This window comes from Saccopteryx leptura, chromosome 7 (genome assembly GCF_036850995.1).
Source record: "Saccopteryx leptura isolate mSacLep1 chromosome 7, mSacLep1_pri_phased_curated, whole genome shotgun sequence".
Lineage (NCBI taxonomy): Eukaryota > Metazoa > Chordata > Mammalia > Chiroptera > Emballonuridae > Saccopteryx > Saccopteryx leptura.
In genome coordinates this window covers 45,045,625-45,065,149 of record NC_089509.1, presented here as the reverse complement: position 1 = coordinate 45,065,149, position 19,525 = coordinate 45,045,625, and the positions used below count along the sequence as shown (strand labels likewise).

Here is a 19,525-nt window from a genome sequence, read left to right as displayed (position 1 = left end):
AGTATTGAAGGAGAGCAAAGTTGGACTGAAGCTACTCAACTGCAGTACTTACTATAAAGTTACAATAACCAAGACTGTGGTATTAGCAAAAGATAAATAGATCAGTAGAACAGAATAGAGCCTGGAAATGGACCCTATAAATAAAGTTAGCTGTTCTTTGACAAAGGAGCAAAAATAGTCCCCTCAATAGATGATGCTGCAACTAGACAGCAACATGCAGAAAAATGAATCTAAACAAAGACCTTATACATTTCATTAAAATTAACTGAAAATAGATCATAGACCTAAATGTAAAACACAAGACTATAAAACAATAGAAGATAACATAAGAGATAGCCTAGATGACTTTGGATGTGACAGTGCCTTTTTAGATAAAACACCAAAGACATGATTCATGAAAGAAATAATTGATAAGCTGGATTTCATTAAAATTTAAAGCTTCTGCCTGACCTGTGGTGGCACAGTGGATAAGGCTTCAACCTGGAATGCTGAGTTTGCCAATTCAAAGCCCAGGCTTGCACAATCAAGGCACATACGAGAAGCAACTACAATGAGCTGATTATTCCTGCCTCTTCCCCACCTCTCTTCCCACTAAAATCAATCAATAAAATCTTTTTAAAAAATTGAAAAAGCTTCTCTGTGAAAGACAATGTCAATTATGAGAAGTCAGGTCACAGACTGGGATAAAATGTTTGCAAAAACATCCAATGAACTGTTCTCTAAAATAAACAAACACTTAAAAGTCAACAATAAGAAAATAACCCTAATTCTAAAATGGGCCAAAGACCTTTATAGACACTTCACCAAAGAGGATATATAGATGGCAAATAAGCATATGAAAGTATGCTTCACATCAAATATCATAAGGGAAATGTAAATTAAAGCAACAGTGATATACTACTATACACCTATGAGAATGACCAAATCTGGAATACTGAAATTATCAATTGTTGGTGAGGATACAGAGCCATAGCAACTGTGGGTATAGCTTCACCAGACAACACATCTCTGGGTACCTTAATCCTGGACTCCCCAGCCTCCAAAACTGAAAAATGTCTGCTGTTCAAACCATCCCGTCTATGGTATTTTTGTTATAGCAGTTGGAACTTACTAAATAAAGTAGTATAAAATAAATAGTAATAAAGAATAGTAATAGTAAATAGTATGAAAGGATTTTCTTAAATGTAATTTACAATTAGTAGAATTTATTCTTTTATTATTTTGTAAATTGCAAGTCTGATATTAGGAAAGCGAGTATAGTAGTACCTTTGAGTAGCCAGTCTTAATTATTTAAATAATTAGTGTTTGGGGTAGAAATTACCTTCTGCAAATAAATTATTGGATTTAATATCAAGGAAATCTATGATTCAAATGCTTATATTCTTTTTGTCTGTGTGTGTGACAGAGACACAGAGAGAGGGAGTGATTGGGACAGACAGGAAGGGAGAGGATGAGAAGCATCAATTATTAGTTGAAGCACCTTAGTTGTTCATTGATTGCTTTCTCATATGTACCTTGACTGGAGGGCTGCAGCAGACCGAGTGACCCCTTGCTCAAGCCAGTGACCTTGGGCTTCAAGTCAGCGACCATGAGGTCATGTCTATGGTCCTGCACTCAAGCCGAATGAGCCTGCGTTCAAGCCAGTGACCTCGGGGTTTTGAACCTGGGTCATCTGCATCCCAGCCTGACACTCTCAAATGCTTATATTCTAAATGAGTAGCAACTCATTGACTTATGTATCTTACTATAATTTAAAAGGAAGAAAATCTCATTTAAAAATTTTATAGACATCTGTTTTGAAAAAGGCTTTTAAATGGTTATACTAAAGATACAATTTATGCTCTAAATGTCTTTTTTTTTTTTTAGATTTTATTTATTAATTTTAGAGAGGGGGAGAGAGAAAGGGGGGAGGGGCAGGAAGCATCAACTCCCATATGTGCCTTGACCAGGCAAGCCTAGGTTTTTAAACTGGTGACCTCAGCATTCCAGGTCAATGCTTTATCCACTGCACCACCATAGGTCAGGCTATAAATATCTTTAAAATATATAGATATACATTAATTTCTTCAGATGCACTATTGCTTTTCCTTTTTTTTTTTTTTAATGTTTATTGATTTTAGAAAGAGGAGGAGGGGAGAGAGAGAGAGACACAGGAACATTGATCTATTCCTGTATGTTCCCTGACCGGGGATCGAACTGGCAACCTCTGTGCTTCAGGACAAAGCTCTAACCAACTGAACCATCCAGCCAGGGCACTAGTGCTTTTTCTTAAGAGAGCTATAAAACTTTTTTACCTTTTATATCTAAATGCAGCCTGACTAGGTGGTGGCGCAGTGAATAGAGCATGGGACTGGGATGTGGAAGGACCCAGGTTCGAGACCCCGAGGTTGCCAGCTTGAGCACAGGCTCATCTGGCTTGAGCCAAAAAAAGCTCACCAGCTTGGACCCAAGGTCGCTGGCTCGAGCAAGGGGTTACTTGGTCTGCTGAAGGCCCGCGGTCAGGGCACATATGAGAAAGCAATCAATGAACAACTAAGGAGTCCCAACGAAAAACTGATGATTGATGCTTCTCATCTCTCTCCGTTCCTGTCTGTCCCTATCTATCCCTCTCTCTGACTCTCTCTCTGTCCCTGTAAAAAAATAATAAATAAAAAATATATCTAGGCCCTGGCCGGTTGGCTCAGCGGTAGAGCGTCGGCCTAGCGTGCGGAGGACCCGGGTTCGATTCCCGGCCAGGGCACACAGGAGAAGCGTCCATTTGCTTCTCCACCCCTCCGCCGCGCTTTCCTCTCTGTCTCTCTCTTCCCCTCCCGCAGCCAAGGCTCCATTGGAGCAAAAGATGGCCCGGGCGCTGGGGATGGCTCTGTGGCCTCTGCCTCAGGTGCTAGAGTGGCTCTGGTCGCAACATGGCGACGCCCAGGATGGGCAGAGCATCGCCCCCTGGTGGGCAGAGCATCGCCCCTGATGGGCGTGCCGGGTGGATCCCGGTCGGGCGCATGCGGGAGTCTGTCTGACTGTCTCTCCCTGTTTCCAGCTTCAGAAAAAAAATAATAAATAAATAAATGAAAAAAAAATATATATATATCTAAATGCAGAAGACAGACATTTCAGAATATATTCATAAACTTTCAGTACGTCATTCAAATTATCATAGATATTAAAGATATGAGATAGCAATAGAGTATTAAATTAATGCCAAATTCTCAAAGTTTTTTTTTAATTAAAAAATATTTTCCCCGATTTGAGAGGGGATGGGGAGAGAGAGAAAAGCATCAACTCATTGTTCCACTTAGTTGCACACTCATTGACTGCTTCCCATATGTTCCCTGACCAGAAATCGAACTCAGGACCTAAGTGCTCTAGATAACCCTCTATCCACTGAGCAACCTGGTAAAAGCTCAAAGCTTTTTATTTAATTTTTATTTAATTTTTATTTTATTTTTACAGAGACAGAGAGAGACATAGATAGGGACAGACAGGAATGGAGAGAGATGAGAAGCATCAATCATTAGTTTTTCGTTGCGACACCTTAGTTGTTCATTGATTGCTTTCTCCTATGTGCCTTGACCGTGGGCCTTTAGTAGACCGAGGAACCCCTTGCTCGAACCAGCAACCTTGGATCTAACCAAGCTGGTGAGCTTTGCTCAAACCAGATGAGCCTGGCGGCCTTAGGGTCTCGAACCTGGGTCCTCCACATCCCAGTCCGACGCTCTATCCACTGCACCACCGCCTGATCAGGCGAGCTCAAAGCTTTTTAAAAGACTATTTATCCAAAAGGTGAACAGCTGGCTATCTGGGATTACTTATGTTTTTTGATTAATTTAAAATAAATGTTCACAGAAATATAACAAATCTAAAATAATTTTATTATTTTAAGACTGTTGGTAAAACAGAATTTGAAAACTTTATGTTCATATTTTTTCTGTTTTGTGGTTTTACAATACAACACATATTTTTCTTTTTTTTTAATTTTTTTTATTAATTTATTCATTTTTAGAGAGGATAGAGAGAGGGAGAGAGAGAGAGACAGAGAGGGAGAGAGAGACAGAGAGAGAGAAGGGGGGAGGAGCTGGAAGCATCAACTCCCATATGTGCCTTGACCAGGCAAGCCCAGGGTTTTGAACCGGCGACCTCAGCATTTCCAGGTTGACGCTTTATCCACTGCGCCACCACAGGTCAGGCCTATATTTTTCTTTTCATTGATACTTTAAAGGTAAAACAGGTTTCTGTTTTAAACACTTTGAAAAAATTTTGGTTTTTTTAAGTTTATTGAGGTGGCATTGGTTAATAAAATTATATATGTTTAAGTCTACATCATGTGTATATTGCATTGTGTGTTTACCACCCAAAGTCAGATCTCCTGTCACCAGATATTTGACCCTTTTACCCTGTCCTACCTCCTCCTGCTCACTTTCCTTCTGTTAATTACCATACTCTTGTGGTGTCTGTGAGGTTTTGTCTGTTGTCTTGTTTGTTCATTTTTTTTCAGTTTTAGATCTGACATATGAGTGAAATTGTGTGGTTCCTCAAATTTTCCATCTGATTTATTTCACTTAGCATGATATTCTCAAGATCCATGAATGTTGTCATAAGTGGCAGTATTTTATCTTTTCTTGTGTCTGAGTAGTATTCCTTAGTAGTATTCCTTAGTAGTATTCCTTATGTACCACATCTTCTTTATTCAGTTATCTATTGAAAGAGACTTTGGTTGTTTCCATGTCTTGGCCATCGTGAATAATGCTGCAGTGAACATAGGGCTACATATATCGTTACAAATAAATGTTTTCAATTTTTTCCTATAGATACCCAATAGAGGAGTTTCTGGATCATATGGTAACTCTATTCTTAATATTTTGAGATACCTTCATACTCTTTTCCATGGCAACTGTGCCAGTTTGCATTCCTACCAGCAGTGAATGAGGGTTCCTTTTTCTCTACAGCCTCTGTAACACTTGTTATTGCTTGTCTTGTTATAACAGGTCTGAAGTGGTACCTCATTGAAGTTATGATTTGCATTTCTCTAATAGCTCATGAAATTGAACATCTTTTCATATATCTGTTGGCCATATGTATGACTTCTTAGGAGAAGTATCTGTTCAGGTCCTGTACTCATTTTTTCATTGGATTGTTTGTACTTCTGTTATTGAGTTGTATGAGTTCTTTATATATTTTGAATATTAACTATTCTCAGAGGTGTTCTTTGCAAATATTTTCTTCCATTCTGTTGGTTGCCACACTTTGAAATTTTATTAAGATAACTTGATTAAGTAATTTATACTGTACTAGTAATGAGAGGTACTGTTGACAGTTCATATACTTCAGCAAAGAAAATTTGAAGATAGTCACATTTTCATCAATTCACACCTTTAATTTTTGAACAGCTTTAAGGATTGTTACATGTTTAACTTGAATTTCTATAAGTAAAGAGTCTGTATTATAATGTTATATGATAGGCCATATGAAAGGTCCCAAGACTGTTGATTCCTATAGTTGAGATGAATAGTTAAGATCACAAGGTTCTAGGAATTCTGAATATGTAATACAGGATGAATAAATATCATTGTAGGCACTGTGGGTGTGGCATTACAACTACACTAAGAAGTACAGGTAGGATTCAAATAGAAAGTAGAAGCAACCTTCATGTGATTGATTAATCAAAGTACAGAGGCAAAATATTAAAGGAAAAATATCTGCTGAAATTGATTGCAAACTTTGTAAAAAACAGAATTTAAAAATTCAGGGGTTCTCTTTGTTTTGTTTTGTATTTTTGTATTTTTCTGAAGTGAGAAGCAGGGAGGCAGAGAGACAGACTACCACGTGCTCCCAAATGGGATCCACCTGACATGCCCACTAGGGGGTGATGATCTGCCCATCTGAGGCATTGCTCCATTTCAACTGGAGCCATTCTAGCACCTGAGATGGAAGCCATGGAGCCATCCTCAGCGCCTGGGCCAGTTTTGCTCCAATGGAGCCTTGGCTATGGAAGGGGAAGAGAGAGAGAAAGGAGAAGGGTAAGGGTGGAGAAGCAGATGGGCGCTTCTCCTGTATTCCCTGACTGGGAATCGAACCCAGGACATCCACACGCCAGGCCAACACTCTACCACTGAGCCAACCAGCCAGGGTCAAATTCAGGGTTGTTTTTAACCATGACATTTACATAATAATATTGATGTGCTTGGACCAATTTAAATATTGATTAAATCTAGGCCTGACCAAGGGTGGTGCAGTGGATAGAGTGTTGAAACCCCTAGGTTGCTTTCTTGAGTGTGGGCTCACTGGCTTGAGTGCAGGGTCACCAGCTTAAGCACAGGTCACTGGCTTGAGCATGAGTTGCCAGCTTGAGCGTGGGGTTGCCTGCTTGAGAGCTGGGTTGCTGGCTTGAGTGTGGGATCATTGACATGATCCCATTGTCATTGGCTTGAAGCCCAAGGTTACTGGCTTGAACCCAAAGCTGCTGGCTTGAGCAAGGGGTCATTGGCTCAACCAGAGCCCTGCCCATCAGGGCACATATGAGAAGCAATCAATGAAAAACTAAAGTGCCACAACTGAGTTGATTCTTCTCATCTCTATCCATTCCAGTTTGTCTATGTAATTCAAAAATTTAATTAAAGGACATGTATAGTTTCATGAGGGATACCTGATGCTGTTCCTCAGTTGTATATCATCATAATCTGTGAGAATACTGGGTATGTCGAAATCCATTCTTTGTTCCTGCTCTGTCACCATATAGCCTTATTTAGTATCTGGAATAACCAGAGAACAGTCATTGTAAGCTATAGGCACTCGTAAATGTTAAGTAAATGAACATGAGGTTTTGGGTGTTTTTGAATTTTGGTTTTCCTTTTTTATTTTTATTTTTGCTTCAGATCTAATTTTTAATTTAACATGAGAAAAGACACAGTAGGATCAAAATTGCTAGTGCATTGGAAAACTTAAAAAACAAGAGGGGGCCTGACCTTTATCAACTGGTGGCGCAGTAGATCAAGTATCGACCTGGAACACTGAGATCACTGGTTGGAAACCCTGGGCTTGCCTGCAAGGCACATGGGAGTTGATGCTTCCTGCTTCTTCCCCCTTCTCTCTCTCTCTCTCTCTCTTTCTCCCTCTCTCTCTCTCTCTCTCTCCCCTCTCTAAACTGAATTTTAAAAATCTAAAAAAAAAAAAAAAGAGAACAGGGAGCTTTTGCAATCATTATTATTGAAATGCCAGTGAATGTACACCTGCCAAAGAGTTATGTTTTTGTAAATTGCTTAAAGAAGTTAGGTGGTAATTATCTACAGATAGAATAAAATTCTCTTGTTGCCAAGAATCTTTAGTTTAATATACTATTTAATTATTTAAGAAATGTTTATAGCCATTAGAAATTTTATAATTATTATTAGTGCTTTTGGGTATAATTGTAAAATGAATGGATTATAACTCCCAAAAACTGTTTAAAAAGAAAGCAGTGATTCGAAGTAGTATTAAAAGTCAACTCATCATTATATAGAAATATGATAGGGCCTGACCAGGCAGTGGCACAGTGGATAGAGTGTCGGACTGGGACACGGAGGATCCAGGTTCAAAACCCTAAGGTTGGCCCTGGCCGGTTGGCTCAGTGGTAGAGCATCAGCCTGGTGTGCAGGAGTCCTGGGTTCAATTCCCAGCCAGGGCAGACAGCAGAAGTGCCCATCTGCTTCTCCACCCCTCCCCCTCTCCTTCCTCTCTGTCTCTCTCTTCCCCTCCCGCAGCCAAGGCTCCATTGGAGCAAAGTTGGCCTGGGCGCTGAGGATGGCTCTGTGGCCTCTGCCTCAGGCACTAGAATGGCTCTGATTGCGGCAGAGCGACGCACCAGATGGGCAGAGCATTGCCCCCTGACGGGCATGCCGGGTGGATCCCGGTCGGGCGCATGCAGGAGTCTGTCTGACTGCCTCCACGTTTCCAGCTTCAGAAAAATAAAAATAAAAAAAAACCCTAAGGCCACCTGCTTGAGCGCAGGCTCACAAGCTTGTGCACAGGGTCTCTGGCTTGAGCGTGAGATCATAGACATGATTCCATGGTCGCTGGCTTGAGCCAAAATGTCGCTGGTTTGAAGCCCAAGGTTCCTGGCTTGAGCCCAAGGTCTCTTGCTTGAGCAAGGGGTCACTCACTCTGCTGCAGCCCCCAGTCAAGTCACATATGAGAAAGCAATCAATGAACAACTAAGGAGACTAAGGAGCTGCAATGAAGAATTGGTGCGTCTCATCTCTCTCCCTTCCTGCCTCTCTGTTTCTATCTGTCCCTCTCTCTGTCTCTCTCTTTGTCTCTGTCACAAAAAAAGAAAATGATAGGAAGGACTAAACATTTTTTTAATTTTTATTTATTGATTTATTTTAGGGAAAAAAAGGGATTGAGAGAGAGAGAATATCAGTTTGTTGTTCCACTTATCTAGGCACTCACTGATCGTTTCCTGTATGTGCCCCAAATGGGGCCTAACCCACAACCCTGGTATATGAGAACAACACTTGAACCAAGCCAGCCAGCCAGCCAGGGGGACTAAACATTTTTATTAAATGAAGTAGTGGGCCTGACCTGTGGTGGCGCAGTGGATAAAGCGTCGACCTGGAAATGCTGAGGTCGCCGGTTCGAAACCCTGGGCCTGCCTGGTCAAGGCACATATGGGAGTTGATGCTACCAGCTCCTCCCCCCTTCTCTCTCTCTGTCTCTCTCCTCTCTAAAAAAATAAATAAATAAAATTAAATAAAAAAAAAAGTTAAAAAAAAAATAAATGAAGTAGTGGTAGCTTATATCAAAATATTTTTATATTAAGATAAAGTAGAATGCAATACAATACATATTATTTGATAAAAAGGGCTAAATATTTTTATGTATAATATGATACAGCATATATTGATATTTATATAGAGGAGAATAGTAGATTGTTATACATATGCTTAGCTTCATAAGATTCCACAATGAGTACTCTGGCATTGGTTATTAGCATAATAATATGTACTAGGCAGAATTATAATTATTTGTAATTTGCACTGCGCCTTTTCATTCTAAATTGCAAAGTATTTTACAAACTAATTAAACCTTTCGAAACCTCTCATAATAGGTATTATCAAATTAATGACATATTTTATATGAAAAAACAAAAGCTGAGAGAAGCAAAGTTATTTACTTAATATTTACTTAAGCTCACGTAGTATTTAATTGACGGAATCTGAATAGTTCCAGATGCCCAGTAATCAATTCTAACTACTTTACAAAATAAATGCAGTGACACCTAAGGGATGCTAATGGAGCTCTACGAATGAAAATAATAGGTCACAAACAGACTTATACATACAGAGAACAGAGTAATGGTTGTCTGGGGGGAGTGGGATCAAGGGATTGGGTAAAAAAAGTAAAGGGACTAAAAAGTACAAAATGATAATTATAAACTAGTCACAGGGATATAAAGCATAGGGAATATAGTCAGTAATATTGTCATAACTGTATGAAGCAGGTAGGTAATGGAAATATCAGGGGAAACACTTTGTGAAGTACAGTGGTATCTTAACACACCAGTTTAATTCGTTTCATGGCCAAGCTCATGACTCAATTTGCTCATGTGTCAAATCGAATTTCCCCATTTAAATTAATAGGAATGCAATTAATCTATTCCAGCCCCCAAAAACCACACGAATTTTTTGTTTTATGTGCTTTTAAATAAGTTATACTTTATAAATAAAAAATACACACACACACATATAATAAGAGAGAATGTAAAGAAATGGTTTATGAAGTTTATTTACCTTCAAGGTCAGGCGAAGATGCTCACGAAGGAGGTTTTCATTTCGTGCGCTATTGCTTAACATTATTGCAGGAATCAAAGGAGGATAAAAACGCCCAGACAACTTGATGAGGGAAGTAGGATTTATTTAGCCAGCGGAGCAGTGTAACCCCAGAAGAGGCAAGCCAAACATGTGCTCCCTGAAATTAGCTTTCTTACGTCTTATATGTATACCCTTTACAGAACACAGGTTTACAGGCAAGGGGTTCGTGATCCCTTTGCCTGAGGTACACGTCAATCACACGACTCCAGAATGGTAGCGGTGAGTTTAGGTGAGGACAGAGAATAAGCGTAGGAAATCGCCTATTCAGGCCTTAAAAACTTAAGGAAAGGAGAGAGGAAGGGGTTTTTCAGTTAATCCCCTGCTGGCTCCCTTCCGACTGCATTCCTCCTTGCTCCTTCCTCCTCATGGATGAGGAGGGTGGGTCTGGGGTCTGACTTCTTTCTCTCTTTAAAACTTTCTAGTAGAAAAACCTCTCTATTAGCAAAATAATAGCCCTTCCCAAGCAGGAAGGTAATTTGCAATTTCACTGACCACTTTTAGCTGGCATTGCCCAGTGCCCATTGTAAACCACAAGCGAACGAACATAAAAATCGTATTTTACAAACTTATTTGCCCATCATTCTACCCCTTTTGTTCACTTTACAATCTACAGTACAGGCATTCCTGTGCAGGGAATTATAGTAAAAATACAAGTCATACAATTTCAACAATTACAAGGTGCCCTTTGAGCACTTTGCTTAAAACTTAAAATGTCCTTGAAGCTTCTCTCCAACTAAAAGAAAAGCTTCCCCGTTCAGGAGAGCTTCCTTACTTATACATAACTTACTCTCAACACACTTAACGCTACATTTAATTGCAAAATTTAACTTACACACTACATATGATATGTAACTTTATCACTAAACTTAATTGCTATTTTTTTTTATGTTGCTCAATCATCATTTTCTTCACTGACTTTTGGCTTTTTCACCACACTTTCCTCGATTTCACTTAGAGGCCGTTTCAACAAAAACTTTTCCATGGAAGATTATTTCTTCCTCCCTTTCAGAACGTTCGGCAGGCTATCTAGTGGAGGATGGCGGAAGCTCATGATTCAAGTAGTCACTCGTGACTTAAATAAAGCAAAAATCCCGCCAGTGACTGCTCATCTCTCAAATTGCTTGTGATTTAAAGTGCTCGTGTGTCAGGGCACCACTGTATATGATTGTCTGACCAATGTGCTGTACAACTTAAACGAGTGCAAAATAATAGTGAATTAAAAGGTAATAAAAAATAAATTTTAAAAATACTAAGTCACAGCAATTTAAAGAGGCTTGCACAGGGGTGTCTTTTTTGTTTTTCCTGAGGGTGGGGAGAAAGAGAGAGAGAGAAGAATCAACTTGTTCCACTTATTCACCCATTGATTGCTTCTTATATGTGCCCTGACCGGGTCTCGAACTGGTGACCTTGGAGTCAAGCTAGCATCCTCAGGATCTAGGCAGCAACCGCAGGACTGAACTGGCAACTTCACTCCAAGATGACAGTATTCACTGCACCACAAACCAGGGCACAAGAAATATCTTTACTAAAACAAGTATTCCAAGTCAATTTCTGTTAAGTATAGATAAACATATTTTTATAATATATTTGTATTTGAAGAGGTAGTAATTTCACTTGAATTTTATTTTTAATACCATAGTCATTAAATTTTTTACATGGGCTTCGTTCTTTTTTCTTGAGCAAAGCTCAAGATAAGACTAAAATAGTATAGACTATAATCAAATACTCTCTCATGCAGGCAATATGATAAACTACTAATTTATTAAACATGACTGTTTAAAGAAAAAGAATTTTTCTGGTGGAGAATCTTAAGCAAAAAAAAATATATAGCCCCTTTTGCATATAAAACTTTCACATTATTTTGTGTTTTAGTTAATTTTTTTCTTCTATTATCATCACTGACTAGATACCATATAATGTGTTATATGACTGTCACATAGAAAAGTACAGTATCTTTAATAAGAATTCACCTTACATTGTAGGGGCCACTGAATAAGGTTGGCCAACTGCAATATTGTCCTCATGCCGTATTAACCATTGCAATACTAGAGTAGACATAACCCAGACCATTGAGAACAGTACTTCACACAGGAAAAACAAGCACATAATATTTATAAAAGGATTAAAAGGTTGGGTAACTGTAGTAATGGCAAACACATAAATCTGAATCTCCCCTCCACATCCTCCAAAAAACAATACAGAAGAACAAATAAAATGACACAACCTGTTAATCCTAATCCGGAAGGACCGGAAACATTGAAGACACGAACAAAGTCCGTCGACTACACACCTAAGCTTTATTGTCTAGCTTGGCCAAGCGGCAGCAACTCCGACAGAAATCTGAAGCTGAGCGCGCCGGCCCTTTGTTCTACTTAGTTTTTATAGTTTTGTAAGTGGGAAGTACAGAAGCAAAAATTGTAATTAGGAGCCCCTTACCACTATTGGTTATAGTCATATGTCCTTTAACTTTGATAGGACCATATTTAATTTGCAAGCCATACATTATTTTGGAGAAAACAAAATTTACAAGTCAACACAATGGCAGAAAAGTATCTTTTTACATATTAAAAGGCATTCCCATATTATCTAGTGTTCAGCTGCTATCTCTCTGTCCAGAGTCACACGTGTTAACTACACGTATTTACATAGGAAAGGTAGTTTCCGTGGGGACAAATGCCCGCAAATGGCTCATAGGTATAAGAAAAGGCTTATTTTGGCTTTTCTCTCCCTGCACCTGGCTAGCCATTCACCCCTTTCCCCACAGGTGTGGTGGAATGTCTGGGGATCCATGTTTTCCTCCCCTTTGCATTTACAATACAATGCCAAGGGCCATCCTGACTATGCCAGTCACACAGTACAGAGACTATTTTCACAATTTTTCTGCACACCTTAACCCAAATTAATAAAATGTTCTCCAAGCCTCTTAAAATATTAATATTAATTTTGTAGTTTTTGGTACTTTACAACACCTGCGGGTAAAGTGGCTCAGTGGCTCCTCACAACCCATGTCTTAACATAATTAGAACACAGAGAAGGATCAAACGTCCAATTATCTGTAAGTAGGAAAATGAATACTAAATCATAGCAAGTAATTTTTTACACCCCTGTGTAAGCCTCAGTGGATAACAAGGTGGTCTAGGAAAAAAATTGCCCAGGACAAAAGGGGAGCTAGTGACAAGCTTAAGATTGATCTAAAATCACTTCCAGGTAATCAGATTTCTTCCTAGATACTGAAAAAACCACTTTGATAGATCAGAGCACACCACAGAAAAGGAACTAACACGTTTGAATAGGACTCAGAGGCAGATTTGGAAAGGAAACTATTTTGAGAATAAGAGCAAAAAAGGAAGTTATAATTCACTTTGGAAATTAAATGGTTTTAAAAAACAGCAAAAGAAGAAAATTTAGGATCCTACAAGACAGGAGAATATTTTTTGAAATAGAAGGGCAAATTCCTTCACACTGCCCTGGCCCCAAATAACAAGTCATCACTTACATCCCTGTTCAAATCAAGCCACAATGGAGAACCAGAGTGGTGTAGAAAAAAAGTTGCGCAGGACAGAAGAGAAGCTTTGAGTGCTGTCTCATATCATGCACAAAAGTAATTTCTCAAAATGAATCAGAGATCTAAATGTAAGAACTATAAAATGTATAGATTAAACATAGGTATAAATCTTTCTGGCCTTGGATTTACTAATTTTTTTTTTATTTATTTTAATTTTTTCTGAAGTTTGAAACGTGGAGGCAGTCAGACTCCCGCATGTGCCCAACCAGGATCCACCAGGGGGCGATCGATGCTCTGCCCATCGGGGCGTTGCTCTGTTGTGACCAGAGCCATTCTAGCGCCTGAGGCAGAGGCATGGAGCCATCCTCAGCGCCGGGCCAACTTTGCTCCAATGGAGCCTTGGCTGTGGGAGGGGAAGAGAGAGACAGAGAGGAAGGAGAGGGGGAGGGGTGGAGAAGCAGATGGGCACTTCTCCTGTGTGCCCTGGCTGGGAATCGAACCCGGGACTCCTGCACTCCAGGCCAACACTCTACCACTGAGCCAACCGGCCAGGGCCTACTAGTGGTTTTTTTAGATACATTTTCAAGCATAAGTGACCAAAGATAATATAGATAAACCCAGATGTCATCAAACCTGAAAATTTGTGCTTCAAGGGACACCATCAAAAAAATGAAAAGACAAACTATATGGGAAAAAGTTTGTAAGTCGTCTATTTGACTAGGGACTTGTATCTAGAGTATATAAAGAACCTCTTACAACTCAATAATAAAAAGACAGCGTAATTTTTTTTTTTTTTCATTTTTTTGAAGCTGGAAACGGGGAGGCAGTCAGACAGACTCCCGCATGCGCCCTACCAGGATCCACCCGGCATGCCCACCAGGGGGTGATGCTCTGCCCATCTGGGGCGTTGCTCTGTTGCATCCAGAGCCATTCTAGCGCCTGAGGCAGAGGCCACAGAGCCATCCTCAGCGCCCGGGCCATCTTTGCTCCAATGGAGCCTTGGCTGCGTGAGGGGAAGAGAGAGACAGAGAGGAAGGAGAGGGGGAGGAGTGGAGAAGCAGATGGGTGCTTCTCCTGTGTGCCCCGGCCGGAATCGAACCCGGGACTCCTGCACGCCAGGCCAACGCTCTACCACTGAGCCAACCAGCCAGGGCCAAGACAGCGTAATTTAAAAATGGATGTAGGAGCCTTGGCCAGATAGCTTGGTTGATTAGCATTGTCCCGATGTGCAAAGGTTGCCTTTGATCCCTAGTCAGGGCACATACAGAAACAGATGAGTGTTTCTGTCTCTTTCTCTATCTTTAAAATATATCAATTTTTAAAAATAAAAATGGATATAGGCATTAAATAGACATTTCTCCAAAGAGGACATAAATATGGCCAATAAATACATTAAAAGTTGTTCAGCCCTGGCCGGTTAGCTCAGTGGTAGAGTGTTGGCCTGGCGTGCGGGAGTCCCGGGTTCAATTCCCGGCCGGGGCACACAGGAGAAGCGCCCATCTGCTTCTCTACCCCTTTCCCTCTCCTTCCTCTCTGTCTCTCTATTCCCCTCCCGCAGCCGAGGCTCCATTGGAGCAAAAGATGGCCCGGGTTTTGGGGATGGCTCCTTGGCCTCTGCCCCAGGCGCTGGAGTGGCTCTGGTCGCAACAAAGCGATGCCCTGGATGGGCAGAGCATCGCCCCCTGGTGGGCGTGCTGGGTGGATCCCGGTCGGGCGCATGCGGGAGTCTGTCTGACTGCCTCCCCGTTTCCAACTTCAGAAAAATACCAAAAAAACCCCACAAAAGTTGTTCAGCTGGCCACTGGGTCATGGGCTTAGCCAACACTGATGTCTCCTCATGATTGGATATGATCATGCTCCTTTTGTGTGACACTATGGTGGCTTACTGGTGACAGATTGGACTCAGCTACATTCAAAACTTCCAGATCTGTGCGGAAGCAGTGAGAGATGCACTGAGAACAATTCAAAGCAAATGCTGAGAAGACTTCTGATAGCAGCATAAAAATTGTTAAAGTAAAGAAGGAATAATTTACACTGACTAAAGCTTGAAATGTTACATTTTCAAGATAAGATATGTAGGCACATGTTATGGAAGACACATTAAAAAATTGCACAGGACAGGAAGGGAGCTTTGAGTACTGTCTCATATCATGCACAAAAGTAATTCTCAAAATTGATCAGAGATCTAAATATAAGAACTTCCCCCACATTAGGATGGGGGATTTAAAACAATCTTACATCATGGGGGAAAAATACCTGTCTTGTTGATAGATTGACAATGTCAATAAATTGAAGTATGGTTTCAGAAAACCCCAAAAAACTATGATGCTCAATATCATCAGTCGTTAGAGACATGCAAATAAAAATCACAGTGAGGTACTTCACACACAATAGAGTCACTATATCAAAAGATAGATGACAGTCTTGATTAGGCAGTGGCGCAGTGAATAGAGTGTCGGACTGGGACACAGAAGACCCGGGTTTGAAACCCCAAAGTGGCCAATTTGAATGTGGGCTCATCAGGTTTGAGCAAGGCTCACCAGCTTGAGTCCAAGGTTGCTGACTTGAGCAAGGGTCACTCGGACTGCTGTGCCCTGCCACACTGGTCAAGGCACATATGAGAAAGCAATCAATGAGAAACTAAGGTGTCGCATTAAGGAATTGATGCTTCTCATCTCTCTCCCTTCCTGTCTGTGAGTTCCACTAAGGATGAACCCAAAAAGGCCAACACTAAGACACATCATAATTAAAATACAAAAATTAAGAGATAAAGAAAGAATACTGCCTGACCTGTGGTGGCGCAGTGGATAAAACGTCGACCTGGAAATGCTGAGGTCACCAGTTCGAAACCCTGGGCTTGCCTGGTCAAGGCACATATGGGAGTTGATGCTTCCAGCTCCTCCCCCCATCTCTCTCTCCTCTCTGTCTCTCTCTCTCCCTCTCTCTCTCCTCTCTAAAATGAATAAAATAAAAATTAAAAATTATATATAAAAAAAAGTGAAAATGTCACATAAAAAAAAAAAGAAAGAATACTAAAAGCTGTAAGACAAAAAGCAGTCTATTACCTACAGAGGAGCCCCCATAAGGATGACATCCGACTTCTCAACAGAAACATTGGAGGCCAGAAGGGAATGGCAAGAAATATTCAAAGTAATGCAGAACAAAAGCCTACAATGAAGACTTCTTTATCCAGCAAGGCTATCATTTAAAATTGAAGGAGAAATAAAAAACTTCCTAGACCAAAATAAAAACTCAAGGAATTCATTACAATCAAACCAATGCTACAAGAAATGTTAAGGAGCCTGCTGTAAACAGAACAAAGTGGGGGGGGGGGGAATCTAGTAAAAGAGGAATGTAGATTTAAAGAATAAAATGGCAATAAACAACTACATATCAATAATAACCCTAAATGTAAGTGGATTAAATGCTCTAATCAAAAGACATAGAGTAGCTGTGTGGATAAGAAAACAGGACCCGTACAATTGCCGTCTACAAGAGACACACCTCAAAAGAAAAGATACACATAAACTGAAAGTTAAGGAATGGAAAAAAATATTTCATGCAAATGGAAATGAAAAAAAAGCTAGGGTAGCAATACTTATATCAGACAAAATAGACTTTAAAACAAAGGCTATATATAAGTAAGGGATAAAGAAGGTCACTACGTAATGATAAAGGGAGCAATCCAACAGGCATATATAACCATTATAAATATCTATGCACCTACTATAGGAGCACCTAAATATATAAAGCAGATTTTGATGGGCATAAACAGCGAGATCAACCAATAATATAATAGTAGGGGATTTCAATACCCCACTAACATCCCTGGATATATCCTCAAGAAAGAAAATTAACAAAGAAACAGCAGACTTAAAAGACACACTAGATCAACTGGATTTAATAGATATCTTTAGAATCTTTCACCCTAAAGCAACAGAATATACATTTTTTTCAAATGCTCATGGTACATTATCTAGGATAGACCACATGCTAGGACACAAAACAAGTGTCAACAAATTTAAAAGATTAAATCATATGAAGCATCTATTCGGATCACAATGACATGACTAGAAATCAACTATAATAGAAAAACTGAGAAACACTCAAACACTTGCAAACTAAATAGGATGTTATTAAATAATGAATGGGTTAACAATGAGATCAAGGAAGAAATAAAAAATTTCCTTGAAACAAATGAAAACGAACATAAAACAACTCAAAATTTATGGGACACAGCAAAAGCAGTCCTGAGAGGGAAGTAGCACTACAGGCATACCTTAAGAAGCTAGAAAAAGCTCAAATAAACAATTTAACCCTGCATCTAAAAGAACTAGAAAAAGAACAAGTAAAACCAAGATGAAGTAGAAGGAAGGAAATAATAAAGATCAGAGTGGAAATAAATGAGATAGAGGCTAAAAAAACAATACAGAGGATCAATGAAACCAAGAGCTGGTTCTTTGAAAAGGTAAACAAGATCGATGAACCTTTTAACAGACTCACCAAGAATAAAAGAGAGGACTCAAATGAAATTAGAAATGAGAGAGAAGTAACAACGGACACTGCAGAAGTACAAAGGATTGTAAGAAAATGCTATGAAGAACTGTTTGCCATAAAATTAGACAGCCTAGGCAAAATGGACAAATTCCTCAAAACATAATCTTTTAAAAATCAATATAGAAGAATCAGAAATCCTAAACAGACCGATTTCATCAAATGAGATTGAAACAGTTATCAAAAACTCCCAACAAACAAAAGCAGCCCTGGGTCAGATGGCTTTACAGGTGAATTTTACCAAATATTCAAAGAAGAACTAACTCATATCCTTTTCAAGCTATTTCAAAAAATTCAAGAGGAGGGAAGACATCCAAACTCCTTTTATGAGGCAAGCATAATACTGATTCCAAAACCATGCAAAAACACAACAAAGAAAGAAAATTATAGATCAATATTTCTGATGAACTTAGATGCTAAAATTCTCAACAAAATATTAGCAAACCGGATCCAGCAATACATGAAAAAAATTATACATCATGATCAGGTGGGATTTATCCCTAGAAGACCAAAGCTGGTACTAAATCCACAAATCAATCAATGTGATTCAACATATAAACAAAAGAAAGGATAAAAATCACATGATAATATCAATAGATGCAGAAAAAGCATTTGATAAAATCTAGCACCCATTTATGATCAAAACTATCAGCAAAGTGGGGATACAAGAATCATACCTCAGCATGATAAAGGCCACTATGACAAACCCAAAGCCAACATCATAATCAACGGGCAAAAATTAAAAGAAATCCCCTTAAGATCAGGAACAAGGCAGCCATGCCCCCTTTCACTACTCTTATTCAACATAGTTCTGGAAGTCCTAGCCACAGCAATCAGACAAGAAGAAGGGATAAAAGGCATCCAAATTGGAAAAGGAGAAGTAAAACTATCATTATTTACTGATGATATGATACTGTACATAGAAAACCCTAAAGTCTCAGTCGAAAAACTACTGGACCTGATAAATGAATTCAGCAAGGTGACAGGATATAAAATCAATATTCAGAAATCAGTGTCATTTTTATATACCAATAATGAACTGTCTGAAAGAGAAATTAAGAAAACAATCCCCTTCACTATTGCAACAACAAAAAATAAAGTACCTAGGAGTAAATTTAACCAAAGAGGTTAAAGACTTGTCCTCGGAAAATTATAAAACATTGATAAAAGAAATCAAGGAAGATACAAAGAAGTGGAAGCATATGCCGTGTTCATGGATAGGAAAAATAAACATCATTACAATATTTATATTACCCAAAGCAGTCTATAAATTCAATGCAATACCAATGACATACTTCAAAGATATAGAACACATATTCCAAAAATTTATATGGAACTAAAAAGAAACACAAATAGCCTCAGCAATTCTGAAAAAAAGAATAAAGTGGGGGGTATCACACTTCCTGATATCAAGCTATACTACAAGGCCATCATACGCAGAACAGCTTGGTACTGGCATAAGAACAGGCATATAGATCAGTGGAACAGAACAGAGAACCCAGAGATAAACCCACACGTATATGGACAACTGATATTTGGCAAAGGAGGTAAGAGCATACAGTGGAGTAAAGACAGCCTCTTTAACAAATGGTGTTGGGAAAATTGGACAGGTACTTGCAAAAAAAAT

The 19,525-nt window shown here is 39.3% G+C and overlaps 1 protein-coding gene, 1 long non-coding RNA gene and 1 pseudogene across 2 annotated transcripts in view; 2 read left to right on the top strand and 1 right to left on the bottom strand.

The window, feature by feature from the left end:
• The window catches only part of BAZ2B (bromodomain adjacent to zinc finger domain 2B), a 457,412-nt gene that overhangs the window by 11,020 nt on the left and 426,867 nt on the right, over positions 1–19,525 (top strand). The window lies entirely within an intron of this gene.
• The window catches only part of LOC136378965 (uncharacterized), a 339,755-nt gene that overhangs the window by 72,241 nt on the left and 247,989 nt on the right, over positions 1–19,525 (bottom strand). The window lies entirely within an intron of this gene.
• Positions 15,219–15,372, top strand: LOC136378900 (ATP synthase subunit epsilon, mitochondrial-like; annotated as a pseudogene).